This window comes from Octopus sinensis, linkage group LG23 (assembly GCF_006345805.1).
Source record: "Octopus sinensis linkage group LG23, ASM634580v1, whole genome shotgun sequence".
Classification (NCBI taxonomy): domain Eukaryota; kingdom Metazoa; phylum Mollusca; class Cephalopoda; order Octopoda; family Octopodidae; genus Octopus; species Octopus sinensis.
Window position 1 is genome coordinate 30,468,843 of NC_043019.1, and position 25,000 is coordinate 30,493,842.

General features: G+C 36.6%; 1 protein-coding gene across 4 annotated transcripts in view; it reads left to right on the top strand.

Moving 5' to 3' along the window:
• LOC115223451 (mitogen-activated protein kinase kinase kinase 21) overlaps window positions 1–25,000 on the top strand; it is a 93,911-nt gene that overhangs the window by 4,324 nt on the left and 64,587 nt on the right. For 2 of the 4 annotated variants that reach the window (XM_036512574.1, XM_036512575.1), the window contains exon 1: window positions 542–977. The exons of 1 other annotated variant lie outside the window; for it this stretch is intronic. The gene's annotated coding sequence lies outside the window, so the exon portion shown is untranslated. Of the gene's footprint in view, window positions 1–541; window positions 978–25,000 lie in introns of those variants that run through there. One more of the 4 variants, XM_029794024.2, reaches the window with a different exon arrangement.

The window sequence follows — 25,000 nt, forward strand, 5'->3', positions numbered from 1 at the left end:
GAGAGAAGAGAGAGAGAGAGAGAGAGAGAGAGAGAGAGAGAGAGAGAGAGAGAAAGGTGGGGTGGAGAGATGTTAAATTTATAGAAATTGCTGGTAACAAAGTCAGGGCGGTGCTGGGAAGAACGAACCAAAATCTTCAAGTAAAAAAAAAAAGAAATTTTTTCCCCTAAATTTTATCAGCATAATTGTAATATACACTGTTAGGTATGTAATAACTCTGCAAAATTTAATTTAAAAATATACATTTTCCAGAAAGTTATAAGGAAACAGAGTATCGGTAGAGGCACTAATCTGTAGTTATGCCATACATACATACATATTTTTATGTATGTATGTATTAGTCTGTGTGTGCGTGTGCACATACACATATTTTACTGATAATTTAAACGACCGCGTGGCCCAGTCGTTTAAATTACTAATAGGGTTTCTTTTTATTTACTTTGAAGTAGTAACCACTTAGTTTATTAACAAGCAAGATTTTTTATTATTCTTATTATTATTTTAATTTCAAATAAACGATATTGTTAAAGTGAGGCTCAGGTGCGTTGGTGGAAACTTCTGTCAGCCGTTCGTTGTTAATCATAATCTAAAGCATTACGGAGATAACTTGGTCACGTTCCTATTTCGTAGTTGTTTACTTGAGAAGAAAGGCTTGAAATAGGTGATGTGTTCAACCACTACCTATCGGCCTACCTACCTACTTTTTTCCTAAATACCTTCACTGCATGTGCTGTCATAGTTTCTCTCTTAACTAACGAACGAAACACGTTGACTTCGGATGTTGTATCTATTTACCCTGTGCAAAGAAAGAAGTTCATATTAATGCGAATATTCATTAAGAATCGATGACAAACTCTTTTATATTTCATTTATAAGTTATATTAATTATCATAGTAAGCGAATCTGTGTATAGCTTAAAGAAAGGAGACCAACAAAAGTTTTAATTAACCTGCTGAAACAGAACCAGAGTCACACAGGTAAGATACAACTAACGTATATACATGTATATAACCGGTCATAATTATGAAATATAAATTATCATGTAGGTTTTATTGTTACTTTTTATTGATAATGTTTATTCCAAGCGATGAAACGTTTGTTTGAGAAGTTTTTAGGATCCGATTCTATTCTAACATTTAAAAAAAGATATTGATTTAAAAAAAAAATGACTGGTCTCTCGTTAAGGTTTGATCGAATTATGGAAGTTACAATTTGAAGCGGCTCTTGCCAACAGCACTGACTAAATATGGGTAGAGTTTGATTCCTTCCACACCTTACTAGTTCTGTTTATTGTTACAACGTCTGACATTTGAAAAAAATCGTTTGTGCTCTCTCTGTGTGTGTTTTATTTTTATTTTTCCGCATTCCATGTTTTTGTCTAATCGCGAATCTTTGTTCTCGATTGCTAAGCCTGTTAGGGCTTGTTTTTTTTAAAACTGTTTACGTGCTGTTTTGATGGAAGTGATAAAAAAACACAAAACATTATAATTATGTGATAGCTTTCATTTGGTGATACAAAATGAACTTGCTGTCTTTATGCAAAACAATGCTATTACCATGCACACACACACAAATATCGAACGTGGTGGAAGGTTTTCAAAGACTATAATATAAAACAATTGCATATATGTGTATGTACACACACACACACACACACACGTATACACTCACGCAGATGGACATACACACATACATACATACACATGCACAATCATTCGCAGATCATCAATGACAAAATCGGAGTAAAGATTGAGAGATATATATATATATATATATATATATATATATAATATATATATATATATATATGAGCGCCTAATAATACTTTAATTGTTCCACCTCCTTGCGTTGTTGTCTTTTTTGTTTTCTTGTTTGGATTAACTTTATATATATATATTATATATATATATATATATATATATATATATATATATATATATAAAAGATAAATTCATAGCATAATTACTTCTACAGGAATAAACAAGTTTCAGTTTAGAGACTTGGCTCTGTTGGGACAAGACAAACTGGAGTGGTTTTGATTGTGTGACATGACCTTTGAAGAATTAACCGGGGTGGCTAGGGAGGACTAATACAATTTAATCATGGCAATAATATATATTGTATTAGCTAAACAAATCTCTACACTGAAGTACAATTAAATCTGATTTTAGGTCAGCCGAACAGTTTGAGATATTTATGTTTTAAGTTTGTTCAATATAATTGCGTAGATAATGTCTTTTAAGTGAAATGTCAAAAAAAAAAAAAAAATGTACAGTGCCGACTGAAGCTGGAAAAATCATTGTGAATAGTTAGTTTGTTTACTCCATCGAAGAAGTTCTCTGGATGCCTTGCTAAACTTATTAATTAATTATTACCTGCTGCAAATTTTGAAGCATAACTACTTAGTAAAGATTATATATATATGCTGCTCCCTTGCTCACCGTATATTTCAGACACATTGTGTGTCGATGACCAGCTGGAAAAGATGTTTTCCTGGGGGGTTAAAAAGTAATTACATGGTCCTACGCAGGACTGTCACCTTACGCTGGCAAATAAATTTTACGATATATATATATAGGTAGATAGATAGATAGATAGATAGATAGAGAGTAGATAGATATACTGCTGTTGTTATTAGCCTCAAGTCAAGCATTTAAGCAGAACTATAACGAAATCTATTCAAACCATCATCACCATCCTGTCTTTTTTTTTCTTTCTAATTTCCTTTTCGGGCAATGTCCTTATTTAACAGTAGAGGGTTATTTGAGGGAGATACAGTTACTATTTATAGCAGATCGAGCGACAGTGTAGATATCCTAGTCCACTAGTATGTTTGTTATTGATTCTAGCCCTCGTTGAGTACTCCTAAGATCAAAAGCAATTCCAGCTATGGAATTTTCTAAAATAATTCTATAGATTTACAAAAAGATGACATGTATACGTTTCATCCTTTCCATTTCTCTATCTCCCTATCTATCTATCTATCTATCTATCTGTCTAGAACTACGATGTCCAATGTATGCATGTGTATTTTAAGGCAAGGCTGTGATTTTTTTAGATGGGGAGAGAGAATTTGTCTGCGGTTTTTTAAAAGATCGAGATTATGCCGTATTTATCTCCACACCCCTGCTGCTCTATATATGTATAATTAATAATATATAAAACATGCTACCAAAACAAAAAAAGAAAGAGAAAAAGAAACGTGATTTATTAATCTTTGACGGTGTTATATGAAAGGTGGGTGATGGGAAGACTTTAAGATCAATCGATATATAAACGCAATCGTTGTGTTCACCTGACAGTGTCACGTGTAGAAAAGCTCGCTTTCATCCCAAGTGTAATCTAAAACCGTCCCAGCTACTACTAATGTTGTAGCAAGTACTAAGTAGTTGTAACTAATCTGCACAAGTTTGAAATAATCGAAATATTCTAACTGGGCTACTACGTTTAGAAACCATCTAATCGAAATATCGTAACTAGGTTACTACTTTTAGAAACCATCTATACATTGTGTGTGTGTATGACACATTATTACTAAATTAATTTATCATTTCGCAAGGAAAAAAAATACTCTATTATTTTAAAATATAATTCTAAATGCAACAACTATGCAATCAAATGATAAACTCTTTTCTATTTGTCTAACTACTTATTTACCTGCCTGGTTATCTCCGTATTTATCTATTTATCTATCAACCTACCTCTCTCTTTCTGTGTACGTGTGTGAGTGTTTGTACCTCTATATCTGCTTGCCTGACAACATACGTTAAAATCAGGAGATCCGACGATCTGCATCTTCTCTGCCTCGTCCAAAGAACGGTTCGGTAACTTTAACTCTTCGCGTACTTTTACAACTGCCTGAAGACATCCGGCTCACCTAACTCATTAATTTTACTGGGTGAAATAGGTGTTCACCATCCCTAAGCACCGAACTACATAGTATTTATCTGACTGTTTGTTAATAAATAGAAATGTAACGAATGCGAATGACCCGCTGTGTATCAGATTACTCTATCTCTAGTTTAATTCGACGATATTACTACAAAGAACCTAATAGTTTTCACTGTCTCACTCGGGTGGGTAGCAACCACAATTGTTGGTTTGGGTATGACGCAAGACTAACGTTTCTAACCGCTAAAAATATCGAAACCACTATTTATAGGTTTATATTTTATCGATCCCAGAGTAAGTTAGTTATTGACAAGTTTAGCAGAAGAGACGACAACTGAAATATACTTTATGGAGTGTGTGTGTTTGCACATACGTTTATGTGTATGTATATATATTTGTCTTCAAACACACATATATGTTAATATATATAAGTACAGTGCAGAGTCTTCGAAATTCCGAGCTGTTGTCCGGCACACTATGACCAGAGGGGGTGAAAGCACTCTTTAACTTTCGTTGAAGTATGTCTCTAGGTGAAGGTTACATTGTTGTAAAACCTCTTAACGTTGCTGAGACAGATTGTGCAAGCTGTTCTCAAAATTTCGCACGGCCATTGCTGACATATTTTCTAATTGTCAATGATGGTCAAACTCGTTTAACGAGTTAACTTTATTCTCATCGTGGAGAATAATTCGACGATAGCCCCCCCCCCCATGGGTGAGTTCACAAATCCCACCCGCCACATTTTTGCTTGTGATCCGTCACTGTGAATGTTCATCTTCTTGAACCAACACTCTACTAGCCTTGAAAGGGGCATGCCACTCAAAAACTTACGATCAACTTAAAGATTTATTTTAATGTTCACTAAAAGCCTGAAGAAGCGTTTTACAGGTTTTGATAGTTGATTTTCCATGCAAAATTTGAAGGCAAGAATGTTTCTCAAATTTGTCAGCTATCATAAAAACTGCACAATTCTTCTAACACCATGTTGCAAAATCTTACATAATGATTGAGGTAGCTTGTACTACTATTTCAAAGATATTTATCTAAAAGAACCATGAACTTTTTGCCTGCATGCTTTGAATGTTAATTCTAATGTAGGGAAGAAATTACTGGCCTTTTTAAACAAAAGGTCGTGGATCTTTTCGCTTTGACCAGCAGATTTTTAAAATAATTTCTTTGTATCTAAACACTTTTAAACTTCGTATACTGGTAGAATGTGTTATATAAAACATCTTTTTCTCTTGGCTTTCTTGAGAAAATTCTGTAGTTTGTAAGCTATTTATTGTTTAATTTCTTGCATTTCGGCAATTTCAACCAATCAATGACGTCTATTGGGGTGAAGGTTTTCGAAAAGTATTCCATGAAAATCAGCTACAGTTCTCTTAACAATGAAGGTGCTCATCACAAACAAGCTTGTTAAACATGACAGGCCTGGTTGTTCATGCAGGAAGACAGTTACTTACTTGCCTTCTTAGGTTAGATATTCAATGTAAAATTGATTATATATAAAGTGTTGGTTACCTCTAACATGCTAAACTGAATAGCAGATAATTTCTGTTAGTTTGCTGACCTAACTGGCAGGGGAGGAGGATGCTCTGAAAGCATAGCTGCTAAAATAAGAATTGGCTGGAGAAAGTTCAGAGAGCTTTTATCTCTGTTGGTAATGAAAGGCCTCTCTTCCAGAGAGAAAGACAGATTGTAAGATGCTTGTGTATGAACAGCAATGTTACATGGTAGTGAAACGTGGGCTGTGAATGCAGAAAGGTTAGAGAGAAAAAAAGAAGCCAGTATGCTTCACTTCAGTATATATGTACAACAAAATGTTAATATGTATTAAGAGAAAAATTGAGAAAAAGAAACATCAGAGAGAAGACTGCTGGTATAGTCATGTGATGGATATGGATGAGGACTGCTGCATAAAGAAGTACTGACCGCTAAATGTGGATGGAGTCTGTAGAAGAGGTAGACCCTGGAAGGCATGGGGAGAAAGTGAAGAATGATCTTGAGATAATGGGTCTCACAGAAATGACAAAATGAGTTGATTGATGGTTTACTGTGCTCAAGAAAACCTATCCATTGCTGCAAAAATGAGGCCCTAAAAACATATTGCTTTTGAATATGCCCCTGCATCCAATCTCTCCCTGGCGTATCTCTTCCCTACAACTCCTCTTCCTAACACCCACTTCTCTATCACTCTTCTGACTACAGCACTATTCACTCAGCGACTGGAATTATATGAGAGTGGAACTGAGCATCTTCCATCCTCCATCATTTTTTGTACTCCATTTCACCCTTCCTGGGACCACTCACTATGTCTTTTGTATTCTCAGTATCTTCCCTTACTTCCTTATTTTCTGCTGACTGGCTCTTTCTCCTCCACTTTTTCCCTTGTACATCCTCTCATTCCACCAATGTAAGTCCCCACTACTTATGTTCATCTCCCACTATTTCCACCCCTATGTACCTCTGACCTTGTCCCTGGAACTGTGCATCTCTTGTTCACTGCCCACACTCCACATCACCTATGCTATCTCCTATTGCCTTCACTTTCTCCCCCAACACACACACACAACCAAAAAAGCAAAGATATTCAACCATTCACTGCATTCACCCCTATCTCTATCTGCTACTCTCCTTTCAGTTTTTCATGATCTTACTATGCGCTCTCCCTGTTCAATCCTCTGGACCATTTCTCTTATATTTACCTTCCTGTAACTTAAGGATACACCACGACAATTCTTCACCACCCTTCTTCATTTCATGTTGCTCCAGTCCACTCAGCTGGCAAAAATGAGTAACGCTGCGATGGACTGACATCCCGTCCAGCTGGGGAACACATATGCCATAGAAACCGGGAAACTGGGCCCATGAGCCTGGCTAGGTTTCTTTTCCAACTGAGTTAGCCATGTATCTCCTCTACTGTATGGCATCTGTTTTTGTCCCTCTATTGTGCTTTAACCTCTCATCACTTGGCATAAAGCTGCCTCCCTCAATACTGCAACCCACCCTCAGTTAAAGGGTTTTTGCAAGATACTTGGTGATCTACTGAGTGTTGCTATCACATAAAAAGCACCCAGTACAGTCTGTGAAGTGATTGGCTTAACCCTTCAGCATTCAGATTGCTCTGTCAAACGTTACACTTATTCATATTGCTTTGAATTAATCACGTATTATCTTGTAGTTTTGAAATTTCGATGTTGTGATTATATGTTTTTAGAATGACATTATAGGGTAGGGTGGAGGCATGTAACTTAGTGGTTAGGGTGTCAGCATCATGATCGTAAGATTGTGGTTTCGATTCCCGGACTGGGCGACGCGTTGTGTTCTTGAGCAAAACACTTCATTTCACATTGCTCCAGTCCACTCAACTGGCAAAAATGAGTAACGCTGCGATGGACTGGCATCCCATCCAGCTGGGGAACACATATGCCATAGAAACAGGGAAACCGGGCCCATGAGCCTGGCTAGGCTTTAAAAAAAGGGTGCACTTATTTTTTTATTTATTATAGGGTAGGTGTAAGTTGCTGGATCTGACAAGTTTGAACATAAAAACGGGTAGAATATTTGGGTGAGATACGGCTGGCTTAAATGCTAAAAAGTTGAATGATTTCAAGTCATGGAAACGATGACATGGCAGACATTCAAACTTGACACGATTCTCTGGCTTGTCAGCTCCTGTCATACTATCCAATCCATGTTGGATGGGAAAACAGACATTATTCACACTCACACACATATACACACCCATTTGATTTTATCATTATACTCTCTTCACATGCTTCTCCGTTTTCACACCTTTTACACAACAATAGTCCCTCAATATATACACACACTCTCTCTCTCATACACACACACACATACAGGATTGGTCAAAAGTCACTTGGCATTAAATCAAAACCCATTAAATTCCAAGATTTATTTATGTTTAACAACTGAATGAGACTTCACTAATGAACAGACAAATGTTGAGAAAATAACTGATTTTGACTCAGCATTTAATTATCTAATATTCATAATTGGAATGAATAAATTAAACTGAATATTAAGTATTTATGGACTTTTGATTACTGTTGGGTGACTTTTGGCCAACTCTGTATGTATATATATATATATATATATATATATATATATAATGGGAAGCTTTATGAAAATAAACAAAAGACGAAGGCAGGTGGAGTACAAACAAACAATTGTATTAGTATGGCGCTCAGGAATATAAATAAAACAAGTCTTTTACGTTTCGAGCCTATGCTCTTCAACAGAAAGATACACAGAAAAAAAAAAAAAATATATATATATATATATATATAGCAATAAGAAAATGGAGGGGATCAATAGGTGGTATTCATCAACTTTTAGACATTATATTATGTCTATTTATTTATTTGCTAACATGACAATTACAACAATATACATACAGGTATAACATATTATGCTTTACACATAAAATATATAAAAATACCAGTAATTAATAAAATATATAACATTCAGGAATAGAGATAGGGAAAATATCTTACAGCTGTTTCAGCCAAGAGGCAAAAATACCTCATTCTACCTTTATCACTCCAGCAGACTGAAGTAATTAGTAGATGAAATTGAGGTACTTGGGTGTTTCTCTAGGCTTCGTCAGCGATTTTAGAAAGTGCATAAGGTTAAATATATATATTTCTACATGTAGAACCATTAATCCTGACACCTTTTTTTTTCACTCCCTCTAATTTTTCCCTCTCAAAACGTCAAAGACTTTTCCATTTTCCCCAAGTGTCAAACTAATACACCTCACCTGTCCTTGTCTTTTGTTTTCTGTACATTTAACCCATCAAGCCAAGTGAAATAGTAGTTATGGAAGATACTGGTGTCACACAACTACCACCTGTGCTGACGGCACATAAAAGTACACATTGCATTCTTGGAGTGTTTGGCGTTAAGAAGGACATCCAGCTGTAGAAACCATGCCAAATCAGACTAGAGTCTGGTACAACCTTCCAGCTTGACAGCCCTGGTTAAACCGTCCAACCCATGGCAGCATGGACAATTGATGTTAGATGCTGATGACAATGATGATGATGATATATATATATATATATATGTAGGAAAAAAAGCAACAAGAATGGATTAAAATCTCGGTACGATCGTTTCGTACGAGGACATCTTTAATAAGCTACAAAAAATGCAGTGAATACAGATGGCTCGTACTCGTCAGCCGAAAAAATATCAGAGAATTCCCAAACATCAAAAGGTGTAGATACAAAAGAGGTTGTAAGATTAACTGCATTGAAGAAAGTTCGATTCATGGAGATCCGATGAAAGGTTTTAAACCTATAGAATTTATGCATGTCTACATATAGCTAAATGCTCAATTACTTAACCGTATATATATATATATTATATATATATATATATATATATATATATATATATATGTGTGTGTGTGTGTGAAAGAGGACATAGGCGCGGGCATGGCTGTGTGGTAAGAAGCTTGCTTCCAAACACATGTGTATTTATATAGGTGCAGGAGTGGGTGTGTAAATAGCTTGTTTACCAACCACATGGTTCCAGGTTCAGTTCCACTGTGTGGCACCTTGGGCAAGTGTCTTCTACTATAGCCTCAGGCCAACCAAAGCCTTGTAAGTGGATTTGGTAGATGGAAACTGAAAGAAGCCCATTGTATATATATATATATATATAACAGAAAGCTTTACGAAAATAAACAAAAGACGAAGGCAGGTGGAGTACAAGCAAACAATTGTATTAGTATGGCGCTCAGGAATGGAAATAAAACAAGTCTTTTACGTTTCGAGCCTACGCTCTTCAACAGAAAGATACACAGAAAAGAAACACGGAGAGAAACAAGGAGAGAGTAAAAATGCGTGCAGGAGCTAACGAATCAACATGGCGGTCTGATTTCGGTAGGAGTCAGAGATCAGACGTTAGACGTGTGTGTGTGTATGCTTTTGATGCAAATGGTTTTTTATACAGCACCAAGTTTACAATCCTGCAAATAATAATAATGGTGTTTTTATATAAGCTTAAAGCAATCACCATGAAATGGCTAAAGAAAATAGTCTAATAAAGGGGCATATAAGCCCTCAGCAGAAAAAGAAGGCTTTCCTATCCACATGTGAGATGAACCCACATCCCTTTGTTAACGCGACTAAGTGTGTTACCTTTACACCAGCAAATCAGCCTCTCCATTTCTGTCAAATTTAAGAACTATAATAGTTTGTGTTTGTTTTTATTGTAAACAAACTTTCTATATGCTTTCAGTGCAAAAGGTTTTTTTTTATACAGTGCCAAGTTCACAATCCTGTGAATAATAATAATGGTATTTTTATATAAGCTTAAAGCTTATGGCGATCACCGTGCAATGACGAAGGAAAATAGTCTAATAAAGGGGCATATAAGCCCTCAGCAGAAAAAGAAGGCTTTCCTATCCACATGTGAGATGAACCCACATCCCTTTGTTAACGCGACTAAGTGTGTTACCTTTACACCAGCAAATCAGCCTCTCCATTTCTGTCAAATTTAAGAACTATAATAGTTTGTGTTTGTTTTTATTGTAAACAAACTTTCTATATGCTTTCAGTGCAAAAGGTTTTTTTTTATACAGTGCCAAGTTCACAATCCTGTGAATAATAATAATGGTATTTTTATATAAGCTTAAAGCTTATGGCGATCACCGTGCAATGACTAAGGAAAATAGTCTAATAAAGGGCCATATAAGCCCTTGACAGAATTATATATATATATATATATCAAAACAGATGGCTAGAAATATTTTGATATATTTTTGGAAATAAAAATAAACCAAATTTTCCGGTCTTCTGTTTGGTCATGTAATTACTCTGCAATAGAATTCACCAAAATTACAATTTAACTTATATATCAAGGCATTACTGTATATATATATTAATACACACACACAAACACATGTACATATATATCATTTAAAATATACCATCTATGTACATAGATTAATAGATTAGTGTGAACATACAGCTGTACCTCACAAGGACACAGCTTAGATACACATACACAGCCCCTTATACACATATACACACACACACACATGTATGTACATATGTTTGTTTGTATGTATGTGTGTATGCATGTGTGTGTGTGAATTTAGCTCTTTTATTATTGTTACAGTTAGCTTGAGGTTTAAGTTATTGGTGCATGAAAGAAAACTGTGATAAGTGTGCAAAAGGGAAACATATGGAAGAGGTAGCATTTCAAAATAAAACTCCCTGCAGACAGCAATGGTCAATGAAACAGGAAAAGAATTTAAAACTTTATTCTTTCTGTGTGACCTAGTACCAAATGATCTATAGCCCAAAACAGATCAGTGGTCTAGTAGTTGGGGACCACTGATGTATAGGACCCCCGAAATTAGTGGGAGAGAAGAAGGGAGCAAAATACACACAAATGACCTGTCTAAATGCCTGTAATAGAACAGATCGACTAAAGGTACACAAAGCCCAGCTGGTAGTGTTAAACATGATGATGGAGAATGTCTAGAAATTCAAGTAGGCCATGGAGGTACTTCAACTCAGAGAGCAAAAAGCTGGAACAGACACCACAAGGTATTCTGTCTGATACTGTAAGGCAGTCATAGAGGCATATGGTTTAGTGGTTAGGGTGTTGGGCTCATGACCGTAAGATTGTGGGTTCAATCCTGTAAATAATAATAATGGTATTTTTATATAAGCTTAAAGCTTATGGCAATCACTATGCAATGACTGAGGAAAATAGTCTAATAAAGAGCCATATAAGCCCTCAACACAATTATATATATATATATATATATGTATGTATATCATCGTCATCATCATCGTTTAACGTCCGTTTTCCATGCTAGCATGGGTTGGACGGTTCAACTGGGGTCTAGGAAGCCAGTAGGCTGCGCCAGGCCCAGTCTGATCTGGCAGTGTTTCTACAGCTGGATGCCCTTCCTAATGCCAATCACTCCGTGAGTGTAGTGGGTGCTTTTTACGTGCCACCTGCACAGGTACCAGACGAGGCTGGCAAACGCCCACGATCGGATGGTACTTTTTACATGCCACCGGCATGGAGGCCAGTCGGGGGTGGAGCTGGCAAAGGTATATGTATATATATATATATATATATATTATATATATATATATATATATATATATATCATAACAGATGGCTAGAATAATTTGATGTGTTATGTTCTTGAATAAAACACTTCATTTCATGTTGCTTCAGTCCACTCAGCTGGCAAAAATGAGTAATCCTGTAATGGACTGGTACCCTATCCAGGTAGGGAATATATACACCAGGAAACCAAGAAACTGACCCTTATGAGTCGGCATCACTCAAAAAGGTAACTTTACCTTTGTTTTTACTGTAGGGAAGTGAGGGTTGGGGTTTGCCAACCACTAGACTGGAAGTTAAAACAACATTGATCTATATCAGTGGTTCTTGACCAGGGCCCATATGGCTCTTATGGGTTCCTTACGGCCCTTGGAAGAATCCATATAAAATTTATTAGAATTTATGTTCAATAAACTGGTTATATTTCTACAATACACAAAACATTTAAACATCTTTTTACACAATTCCTTACCATATTTAATTATGAAAATAGGAGTTTTTAGATATCTAATGGCTATGAGGGTCCAATTCACTGACTAAAACAGGAATCAAAGAGGTCCATAGGCAAAAAATGGTTGAGGACCACTGATCTATATTGATCCATATTCTTTTTCAAGAAGTAGGTCATGTGAGATGTGGCTAATCCAGTGGGGTTATAGTACTTAAATTATCCAAGGTAATTTTTTGTTGGTGCACCAGCACCGAGCTGTGGATTATTTTGTACACAGAAAGAGTAAATTTTAAGATTTTATCACTATTTTATAGAATATTGTAGTTTGCAGGGTGTTTTTGCAGTATATATGTATTATATATAAGGACATCCAGCTGTAGGAACATTGCCAGATTGGACTGGAGCCTGGTGCAGCCTTCTGGCTCACCGGCTCTCAGTCAAACTGTCCAACCCATGCCAGATGGAAAGCGGATGTTAAACGATGATGATGATGTGATCCCTATTGAACGATTTTTTTCTTTTTCCTTTTATTTTTTAAAAAATTTATTATTATTATTTTTATTTTATTTTTTTTATTTATTTTTTTTTTTTTGCTTTCCTCTTTCTTTCCATTTACGATCCCTTTTGATCGAAAACCAACCCACCTTTTTTTATCCCCAAAAAGAAAAGCTCTACCTTGTAATTTGTCCCGTCTGTGTGCAGCCCTGTGTGGCTAATAAAGAAACATATATATTGTGCATTTTATTGTTTTGCTATGCATGTGATCCCCCACTCTATCAATTGATTGTCATGCATGTCACCAGTCAGTGGTGCTGAAAAAAGTTGGGGAATGCTAGTCTAAGGTAACCTGTTTCTGCTCTAGACTGGTACTTTATCAGTCCAGGAGGGATGAAAGGTATAGTTAGCCTCAATGAGATCTGGACTCAGAGTGCCAGGCACCAGAAAAAATATAATTGAATATTTCATTCAATGTTCTAACAATTTGGTCAATTCACCAAGTTGGCCCAAATCAAATAATTGTCAGCTGTGGTGACCATCCTGTCTTTTATTCAGACACTGTGTATTTAGTACCACATTATCAATTAAGTCCTTCTTTTTAAAAAATAATAATGAAATTATTGTATACAGTGCTCAGGTGCACCACAACTTGTCAAAACTGCATATAAAGTATATGCAGTAATGTACAAATGTCTGGAAAGCGAACAGTGTATGAGTCAGATACATGCTTGTGTGTGTATGGAGGGGAGAAAATCAGGTGTAGTGTTGGTGAATCTCAGGAAGCATGGATGTTTTGAAGGATGCAGTGCTCCGACAACTAACCACTGATGCCGGCAGTCTGTTCCATGCTTCAGCAACTCTTAGCGTGAAAAAATGTTTCCGAAAGTCATGGGAGCTATGCTGTTTTCTGACTTTATGATAGGATGATGTGATTTGTGAGAAAGCTAAACCAAATTTCTAGTAAGTTGAGCTGTAACATGTAAGTTCAAGACAATAATATAATATTGATAGGATATCAACTGAGCTGATATAAGGAAATAATATTTAGAACAGGTACAATAGGGGCCTCAAATTTTGACACAAGGCCAGTAATTTCAGGGAAGTGGGTAAGTCAATGATATTGAGCCTAGAGCTCAACTGGTACTTATTTTATCAACCCCAAAAGGATGAAAGGTAAAGATGACATCCATGGAATTTGAGCTTTGACCATAAAAATAGAATGCTGCTGAGTATTTTGTCTGATGGGCTAATGGTTCTGCCAGGTTGCCGCCTTTAGTACAGGTATAATACTAAATAATGGAAAATAGAAGAGGACTTATTTCATCGACCCCGAAAGGATGAAAGGTAAAGTCAACCTTGGAGGAATTTGAGCGCAGACCATAAAAACAGATGAAATGCTGCTAAGCACTTTGTCCAGCAGGCTAACGGTTTTGCCAGCTTGCCGCCTTTAGTACAGGTATGATATTAAATAATAGAAAATAACGGAGGTCATATGCATACAATTGACCTTCTTTCAGTTTAATTCAACTGTAAAGTAGAGATTTCCTTCATGAGTTGCTAGGATTGGCAATCAGATTAAATGAACTTTTCTCTGACCTTAAATGGTCACGATAAACAACTATCCTGGTAACTGAGATTAAGTATACAATATATATTATATATATATATATATAGATTTGGTGAAAAATGTGGATGACCCACGTCAGCAAATGGTAAGTACAGAAAGTTCACAAACTGGAATAAGAATTTAGAGAATAAATTAATCACTAAAATTTTCTACTTGAAATTCCCCACTTTTTTGGGGAAAGGGAAATTAACTTGTATCACTTTGTGAATGTTTGGTACATACAGACAGACAGACACACACACACACACATGGAGGTTTCTACACAATTTTCAGGATACAGTAATGGTTAAGTTTTTTGTGAATGGAAGTTGAATATTTTCCACATGAATCCAAATGTTGTATAAGCTTTTGTAAGACTGAGAACCAAAGCACCAATTCATAATGTGTGGGGAAGCATCATAAAAAAGAGTATAATAAATAATTCAAGAAAAAGTGGAATTGCATGTGTTTAGACAGATTAAGTCCCTTGAATTATTTAATGTACCCAAAATAAAAAGGGATTTGGAAAAAATAAATAAGAATACACATACACCTAATATATATATATTCAACATGCTCAAATATTTTTTCCTCTGTCTTCCCTCCTTGGGACCTTCCCTTCTCCTTGTTTCCGACGAAGAGCTCCGCTCGAAACGTTAAGCCCTACTTCCCTTCTTTCCTGAGCGTCAATAATACTTTAATTGTTCCACGTCCTGCGTTGCTGTGTTTTTTCCCTTTTTTTCTGTGTTTTCTTGTTTGGATTAACTTTATATATATATATATATATATATTTCCCAACCACAGGGTTCTGGGTTCAGTCCCACTGCATAAAACCTTGGGCAAGTGTCTTCTACTGTAGCCTAATGCTACAGTATTGTGAGTGGATTTGGTAGATGGAAACAGAAAGAAGCCTATCATATATATAGATATTTTCCTGGGAATGAATTACGATTTATAACATTGCTACTATGGGAAATTATTGCTCTGCTTTAGGAGTGGTCTCCAGAAACAAATAACTCATATATCGATGCATTACAGTATATATATATTAACACACACACACACACACCTGTGATTAATATGATTTAATTACATCGTTATTTATATCTCTCTTTTTACTCTTTTACTCTTTTACTTGTTTCAGTCATTTGACTGCGGCCATGCTGGAGCACCGCCTTTAATCGAGGGACTCGACCCCGGGACTTATTCTTTGTAAGCCCAGTACTTATTCTTTCGGTCTCTTTTTGCCGAACCGCTAAGTAACGGGGACATAAACACACCAGCATCGGTTGTCAAGCAATGCTGGGGGACAAACACAGACACACAAACACACACACGCATATATATATATACATATATACGACGGGCTTCTTTCAGTTTCCGTCTACCAAATCCACTCACAAGGCTTTGGTCGGCCCGAGGCTATAGTAGAAGACACTTGCCCAAGGTGCCACGCAGTGGGACTGAACCCAGAACCATGTGGTTGATAGACAAGCTACTTACCACACAGCCACTCCTGCGCCTATATGTTTTTATCCATTTGGTTTTAATTAGTTAATTTCATCTTTGCATATGCATTCAGTCACCACATTATTTATTAACTTGTTTTTCTTTCCACACTTGTCCAATCCAGTGCTTTCTTATTGTTTTCTTTATCTCAATATTCATTTTAGGAATTTCCTGTCTTTTTCCTCAAGTTTCATTCCAAGATTGATGTCAAATTTGAAGTTACAAGTTACTTTCAATGTATACATGTGTGTGGGTGTGCATGCATACATACGTACATATACATATACATACATATATATATATATATATATATTTTATAATTAGGGCTCAGCAAAGATTTGCTTGACCACATACCAAAGTTTAGAAATAGCAGCCAGAGAACCTTAGCTATTTCCTCTACTTTAAAGCTAAGGTTCTCTGGCTGCTATTTCTAAACTTCGGTATGTGGTAAAACAAATCTTTGCTGAGCCCTAATTATAAAATATTACTTAAATTTACCGAGAAATGGTCCCTTTTCATGCCGAATTCTACTTGGTGAAATTATTGATTACTAGTTAATTAATTAATTTTACCCTTTGTTATTATTGATATATATATATATATATATATATATATATATATATATATATACATACATAATCTGCTTATTTGTTTGTCTGTTATACTTTAGTTAGTTAGAGAGGTGGAAGTGGAGTGAGTGAGAGGTGGAGTAAAAGTGAGGGACAGAGGGGGGAGAAATGTGAGTAGAGAAGAAAGAAGAGAGGAGTATAATAATACACTAAGGCCAAATGTATCATGGGCTTAGTTGAAGGGAGGAGCAAAGAGGGAGAGAAAAAGACGGTGAGAGAAAAGTGGGAGAGAGAAGTATTAATGGCATACTGTAGGGTAGGAAGGGAAAGGTGAAGAGGGGAATTATATGGTTAAAAAGTTTGTTGAAGAAGTAGAGAGAAATATAAAGTGCTTAGCAGAGGGAATTTTTAAAATCATATAAAATATTATTGTGACTGGAAGTGAAATAACTTAGCAAAATAGAAATATAAATCATCCTTTCTTTCTTAAATAACTTCTCTTCCTTTTTTCATTTTCTCTTCCTCTTTTTTCTTTCTTTCTTTCTTTCTTCTCTCTTCCCTATTCATTTTGACCAATACTTTTCTCCTCCTTCTAAAATACACATCTATTCTCTTCTCTGTATCTACTTACCCCTACCAGTAAGTTCTCAAAATTTCATTCACTCCACAAGACCCTTTTGAATGAACAGCACATGGAATCTATCTCTCCACTCTTTCCATTTCTAATAACAAAATATGAATTCCTATTGGAATCTACTTACCATGGACAAGAAGCATTTCTGCCCATTTTACACACCACTTTCCTTGGATAATGGAACCAACTGTAACATCCTACATATATTTTTGATTTTACTTTTATTCTCTTATTTCCCTTTATACTTCCTATATCCATGCTCTTCCAAAATAATTCCTTATATTGAACTCTATTTCCCTCTATTTAACTCTCTCATATCATCTCTGATGAAGGGATATCCCTAATATCCCAGAAACAGCTGTAAAACTAACTTTCTCTTTATAAATGTCCTAAAAACTCTACATAGCCTTGGCTTTGTTGTCTCATTTTATTTAACACACACTCACACATATATATAATGTGTGTGTATGTTTGGGTATATATATGTATGTGGATGTTTATGTCTAACTATCTTTGAGTTTGGAGGTTTTCAAACTATGTTGATATAAAGACAGTGTTTCTGCTGGAATTGTTATTAAATTACCATTTAATGGTAATTATAAAGTTATAAGATGGCTACATTAATGAATAACTAAAAATTCATGACACACAGCAACGATGTCAGTTATTTTGTATATATGAATAATATATCTGGCTGATGAAATCAATGAAAGCTAAGAGGTTTGTGGCAAAATCATATTGCATCATTATTTTTTAAAGTTACTTCTTGTGTCTCAAGTATTGTAGAAAGGCTTTGTCTGATGCAATTTTTATCCTTTATGAAAAAAAAAAACGTAGATTGGGGAAAAGGCTAATGCAAAATAGGAGATTAAAAATTATTATTACTATTATTATTATTATTATATTTTTTGCAAATGCCAGACTTGCTAAATAAGCCTAATAAATGATTAGATTAAGTATATAAGGTAGCTAATTTTTATTTCATATTTATTGTGTGTGTGTGTGTGTGCACTTATGCATGTATAATCACACACTCACATATATACACACAAAAGCAGTACATGTTGTAAATACCTGTGAACTTTCAAAAGTAAGAAAATCAATATTGATAGATCACTGACATCTGAAATGATTTTGTATCAGCTGTTCACTATGTCAAACATCCATAGAAATGTACATGTGATCGCTTGCATCTTTCCCCAATACATACCTACACACACACAGTGCTGGCAAGGCCGTGTAGTAAGTACCTTTGGCCTTCACACAGGAGCCCCGAATGGCCTCTGCAGATAGCTGTGGAGGTCATAACGTTGTGCGTGTTACAAAGGCTGAAGGGACTAAAAGAGGAATATCGCTCGTGGCCGGGTGATGCTGACTCGAAGCCCGCCTTGATTTTAAAGCAAGCATGGGCGATGGTGGAATACATGGGCACAAGCGATGATGAAGCGGAAAATTGACAAGAAGTTGAAAAGCCTCAGTGTTTTAATGTGTAAGAGGCTCAGCGCCTCATTTGTAAATGGACTAGTGTTGATTGTATTTTGAATATTTTATTGTATGTTATACTCTTTTACTTGTTTCAGTCATTTGACTGCGGCCATGCTGGAGCACCACCTTTTAGTCGAGCAAATCGACCCCAGGACTTATTCTTTGTAAACCTAGTACTTATTCTATCGGTCTCTTTTTCCGAACTGCTTATTTACGGGGACATAAACACACCAGCATCGGTTGTAAAGCAATGTTGGGGGGACAAACACAGACACACAAACATATACACACACACACACATATATATATATATATATATATACACATATATACGATGGGCTCTTTCAGTTTCCATCTACCAAATCCACTCACAAGGCTTTGGTTGGCCTGAGGATATAGTAGAAGACACTTGCCCAAGGTGCCACGCGGTGGGACTGAACCCGGAACCATGTGGTTGGTAAGCAAGCTACTTACCACACAGCTGCTCCTATTGAATATTTTATTGTATGTTATTGTATGTTATTATTTGTAATGGACTATTAAGCCCAATAATTGTAAAAACTCTAGCAAGAGGTTCAATACTGTGTTTTGTTTTTATCTGTTGGAAAAGAAGAAGAATAATGTTTTAGAGAAGCATCAATATCATCCTTTTTTCATCATTCACCTCATCAATGTATGTGTCCAGCCCGCAAGGTACTTTTTGTAATGCCTTTATGACAAATCTTAATGAAATAAAGTAGCTTACTTCCTAACCACATGGTTTGAGGTTCAGTCCCTCTGCATGGGATCTTGGGCGAGTGTCTTCTTCTGTAACCTCAGGCTGACCAAAACCTCATGAGTGGATTTCATAGGTAGAAATTAAAAGGAGCCTGTCGTGTGTGTGTACACCTTTGTGTTTGTCCCCCACCACTGCTTGACAACTGGTGTTAGTGTGTTTACATCCCGTAACCTAGTGGTTTGACAAAAGAGGCTGACTGAATAAGTACAAGACTTAAAAAAATTAGTGCTGTGGTCAGTTTATTTGGCTAAAAGTTCTTCACGTCAATGCCCCAGCATGGCCACAGTCTAATGACTAAAACAAGTAAAAATATAAAAGATAAAAGATAAAATAAAAGAGGTAGCACACATATAGTCAAAGACATTCAACCATGACCGGCACATCTTTTTTTTTTAACTATTTAGGAGTCCCCTGCTATTTCTAGCAGCTTGAGCAATTATGTAAATGCTCCCTCATTAGCTCATGGTGATTGGTTGGTGGGTTGGAATTCAGTGTGAAAACTATATAGCTGTTTCTTTCTTTTTTTGTTTGTTTTTATCTGTGTCTTGTTTCAGCTTACTGCTCAGCTCAGTCGTATGTCAGATTCATGTGTACTTTAGTGTTATTATGTTCTCTAATAGTCTCATGCAGGTGTCTGCTGCAACACCGGCTTAACCATTATCATTATTCTCAGGTGTTACATCACATTACTACTCTCTCTCTTACTCTTTTACTCTTTTACTTGTTTCAGTCATTTGACTGTGGCCATGCTGGAGCACCGCCTTTAGTCGAACAAATCGACCCCAGGACTTATTCTTTGTAAGCCTAGTACTTATTCTATCGATCTCTTTTGCCGAACTGCTAAGTTATGGGGATGTAAACACACCAGCATCGGTTGTCAAGCAATGTTGGGGGGACAAAGAGAGACACAAACATACACACACACACACACACACACACACACATACATATATATATATATATATATATATATATATATATACACATATATACGACGGGCTTCTTTCAGTTTCTGTCTACCAAATTCACTCACAAGGCTTTGGTTGGCCTGAGGCTATAGTAGAAAACACTTGCCAAGGTGCCACACAGTGGGACTGAACCCGGAACCATGTGGTTTGCAAGCAAGCTACTTACCACACAGCCACTCCTACACCTGCTGTATACAACATCAGTTTTTTTCCCTTTATTATTAGGTTTGTTTTGTTTCTCATACTATTTCAGTGTGTCGTTTGTTGTGAAGAATATGTGCAATGTCGTCATCATCATCATCATCATTACCATCATTACCATTTGACATCCGCTTTCCATGTTGGCATGGGTTGGATAGTTTAAAAGGAGCTGGCAAGCCGGAGGACTGCACCAAGCTCTAATGTCTGCTTTGGCATGTCTTCTACAGCAGGTTGCCCTTCCTAATGCCAACCACTTTAAGAGGTGTACTGGGTGCTATTTACATGGCACCAGCACCAGCAAGGTCATCAGGCAACCAGCAAAACAAAGACCTCCACCCCACCTCAGCTGTGGTGAGGAGTAGTATAGAGGGAGGTGGCTTTGTGCTACGTGATGATAGAAAGACAGAAATGGGTGTCTTGCTGTTGAGGAGATATCTTAATTGGAAAAGAGAAAGGAGAGGAGAACATGCACACATATGATCAGTGGCATTGCGGTCATAGTCTGGGCATCTTGTTTTGATGTGTTTCGGATAATGGTGACTGATCTTTTTAGCCTGAGGTGTCAAAACTTTAATTTCTCTAATAATTTTATTTTTGCATTAAAAGCTTACTGGCAGAAGCGTTAGCACGCTGGGCGAAATGCTTTGCGGTATTTCATCTGCTGTTACGTTGTGAGTTCAAATTCCACCGAGGTCGACTTTGCCTTTCATCCTTTCGGGGTCGATAAATTAAGCACCAGTTGCGCACGGGGGTTGATGTAATTGACTTAATACCTATGTCAGTCCTTGCTTGTCCCCTCTATGGTTAGCCCCTTGTGGGTAATAAAGAAATAAGTAAATGTTTATAGATAGGTTTTTTTGGAGGTGTATGTGCCAGGCAACTAATTTGATCTGAGACCACGTGTTGAAGCTAAAATGATTGCAGTATGGAAGATGTGTGTTAGCCATTCAGAAATACACATTGACTGTTGACTTCACTTAAAACATTTATTATTTGATATCAGAATTGTAATTTCTTTAATAATTTAGGTGAATGTTTATAGATAAGGTCTTCAGAGCTGTACTTGCCAAGCAAGTTGTTAACCTAAAACCGTGTATTGAAACTAAAATGATAGTAGCATGGAAGATATATATTACGGAGATGTACTCGCATAGCAAGTGATTTGATTTGAGATTGTGTGCTGAAACGAAAACAATTGCAGCGTGGAAGGTGTTTGTAAGCCATTTAAGAAACACACAAAAGCCGTTTGATTCACTTCAACATTTAAGTTTAATTTGTCAAAATATTTTCGTCACTATAGCCATTCACAAACATAAAAACTGTTAACTTCCCTTAAGCATTATTTCATGAAGGTGTGTGGCTTAGTGGTTAGAGGTATTTGGCTCACGATCATAAGGTTATGAGTTCAATTCCTGGCAGCGCATTGTGTTCTTAAGCAAGATTCTTTGCTCCAGTCCACTCCACTCAGCTGCAAAAATGAGTAGTACCTGTGTCATACTGAATTGCCGGTGTCACTTAACTGGGACCCATGCCGGTGGCATGTAAAAAGCACCCTTCAAACATTGGGCCTCACAAAGGCAATGGTAAGTGACTGAGACCTTTGGTAATATGATGTGCTTGAGAAGACCCATCAAGTGAAATCATAATCATGGCTGATACTGGTGGCACATAAACAGCACCCATTACACTCATGGAGTGGTTGGCGCTAGGAAGGGCATCCAGCCATAGGAACCATGCCAAATCAGATTGGAACCTGTTGTAGCCCTTCACCTTACCAGTTTTAGTCAAACCACCTAATCCATGTCAGCATGGAAACCAGACACTAAATGATGATGATGATGATGATGTGTCTGTGGAGTGCTCAGGAACCTTCACATTAATTTCACGAGCCAGCTGGTCCATTCATCAGATAAACTGGAATCCTCATCGTCACAACTGACTGAGTGCCAGATTTGTTATATACTGTAAAATAATAGAGATTAGGTGAAATGTATCCTTGTCATTAAACAGCTTGCAGTTCACACACTAAATATTTTGATGCCAGATAATCAACAGTAAATGTTTAAATGAAGTTAATAGTCTTTATGTGTCTTTGAATGGCTAACATGTCTTCCATGCCGTAATCATTTTATAAATAAGTTTTTTATTACACGATATGGCAGGGAGAATTTTTTCTTTTTCAAAGAACGTCTTGAATCACCTAAAAACCTGCAACATGTCACTTAGTAGTGCCATAGTTTTACCATTGTGAAGGCGCATGGCTCAGTGGTTAGAGCGTCGAGCTTACGATCGTAAGGTTGTGAGTTCGAATCCCGGACCGAGCTGCGTGTCGTGTTCTTTAGCAAGACACTTTATTTCACGTTGCTCCAGTTCACTCAGCTGTAGAAATGAGTTGCGACCTCACAGGGTCCAAGCTGTATCGGCCCTTGCCTTTCCCTTGGATAACTCTTGTGGCATGGAGAGGGGAGGCCGGTATGCATGGGCGACTGCTGGTCTTCCATAAACAACCTTGCCTGGACTTGTGCCTGGGAGGGTAACTTTCTAGGTGCAATGCACGGTCAGTCATGACCGAAGGGGGTCTCAATCTCAATCAATCAATCAGTTTTACCATTATTTATCTAGGACTATGTCATCTAATTCGTGTCTTTGTATCTTTTTTAACAAAATAGTGGAGTGTAATTTAAAGGACATTTGGCTGCTGTTTCTAACAATATGCACAACCACGACAATATGGATAACCAAGGTAAATAAGAGAACTTCTCTTATTTACCTGGGTTGTCTTCAGAATAGTTTCCTGCAGCCTACTTCAGGACTTCTGTACCATTTTAACTCCACACTGCAATCATCTAGCTGAATCATCAGAAACTATTTATTGATTTATCCAGTGATAATTACCATTAATGATTTATTGATTATAATCGATAGATTAATGATTCTTAAAATAAAAATATCGATTGATAGCAGATTGGTGTTGCTGGCTTCAGGGAGCTGTACTTAAGTAGGATTTGAACTCAGCACTGCAATATCTACAAAATACAACAATGAGCAGTGCCTAATCATGGTACCTATACACGATCATTTGATCTCCTAGAAACAATAGCTATATGTTCTTTAATTCATGCCCTACTGTCTTAAAAACACACACACTCTCTCCCCCACTCACGCACACACACACTCAATAATGTGATCTAAGATATTGTCTGAAAAGCATAACAGGATGGTCATAGCTGGAATATCTTTGATCATAAACTTGTTTCATTAAAACTGCCTGGGGTTAAAACACAACAATAATCTCTATATATCTATTTATAAACGAGAGAACCTCTACTCAACCTGCTAGAAATAACAGCTAATTCTCCCTCGAATCACACTTTAACTCTTTCAAACAAAAGACATGCTAGATAATGTAATTCCAGAAATCCCTAAAAGAAAAAAAACAGGTTGGTCATGGCTGGTAAGCCCTCTGATTATAGATTATTTTTTTCTGCCAAGGTTGACCTAGAGCTGAAGCAAACAACTTGTTTTGTGGATAGGTGAACCGGATCAACAAAAGTTAACATAGCACATCTATGGATGGACAATGTGTGGTGAACATTTTATTAACCTATTTACAATACTCTTACTCATCACTAATTAATCTCTTTAATAGAGTTAAGTAATTAACATTACTGCTGTTCGACCCAGATTTTCCTTCTCTGTTAACAAACTGAGATAGTTAAATCATATGTTTGCATGTGTGTGTACACACATATTTTGGTCGAGTCAGTCTCTTGCTGTTTTGAGTTTCACCTGCAAGTGTACAGGATCTTCAAGCATATCCCATGCAGCCACAGGTGAAACTCAGAGTAGCAAGAGACTGACTCAGCCAAAATACACTATATTATTAACGTCTACTTTGTTATTGAGTATTTTTTTCTTCTAACAGTTACTACTAAAAGATGTGTGTGTGTGTGTGTATATATATATATATATATTATTATTATCCATCCTCTGTGAATATTTGGTGGATTTTCAGCTAGAGTGGTACCATGAAAAAGCTTCTCACTTTTTAGTTTTCAAATGGTGGATATCTGAAGAAGTGATTTGCACGTTAAACACCAGGGTTATATATATCTTAATTACACTTGTTACTATATATATATCATCATCATCATCATCATCATTTAGCGTCCGTTTTCCATGCTAGCATGGGTTGGACGGTTCAACTGGGGTCTGTGAAGACGGAAGGCTTCATCAGGCCCAGTCAGATCTGGCAGTGTTTCTACGGCTGGATGCCCTTCCTAACGCCAACC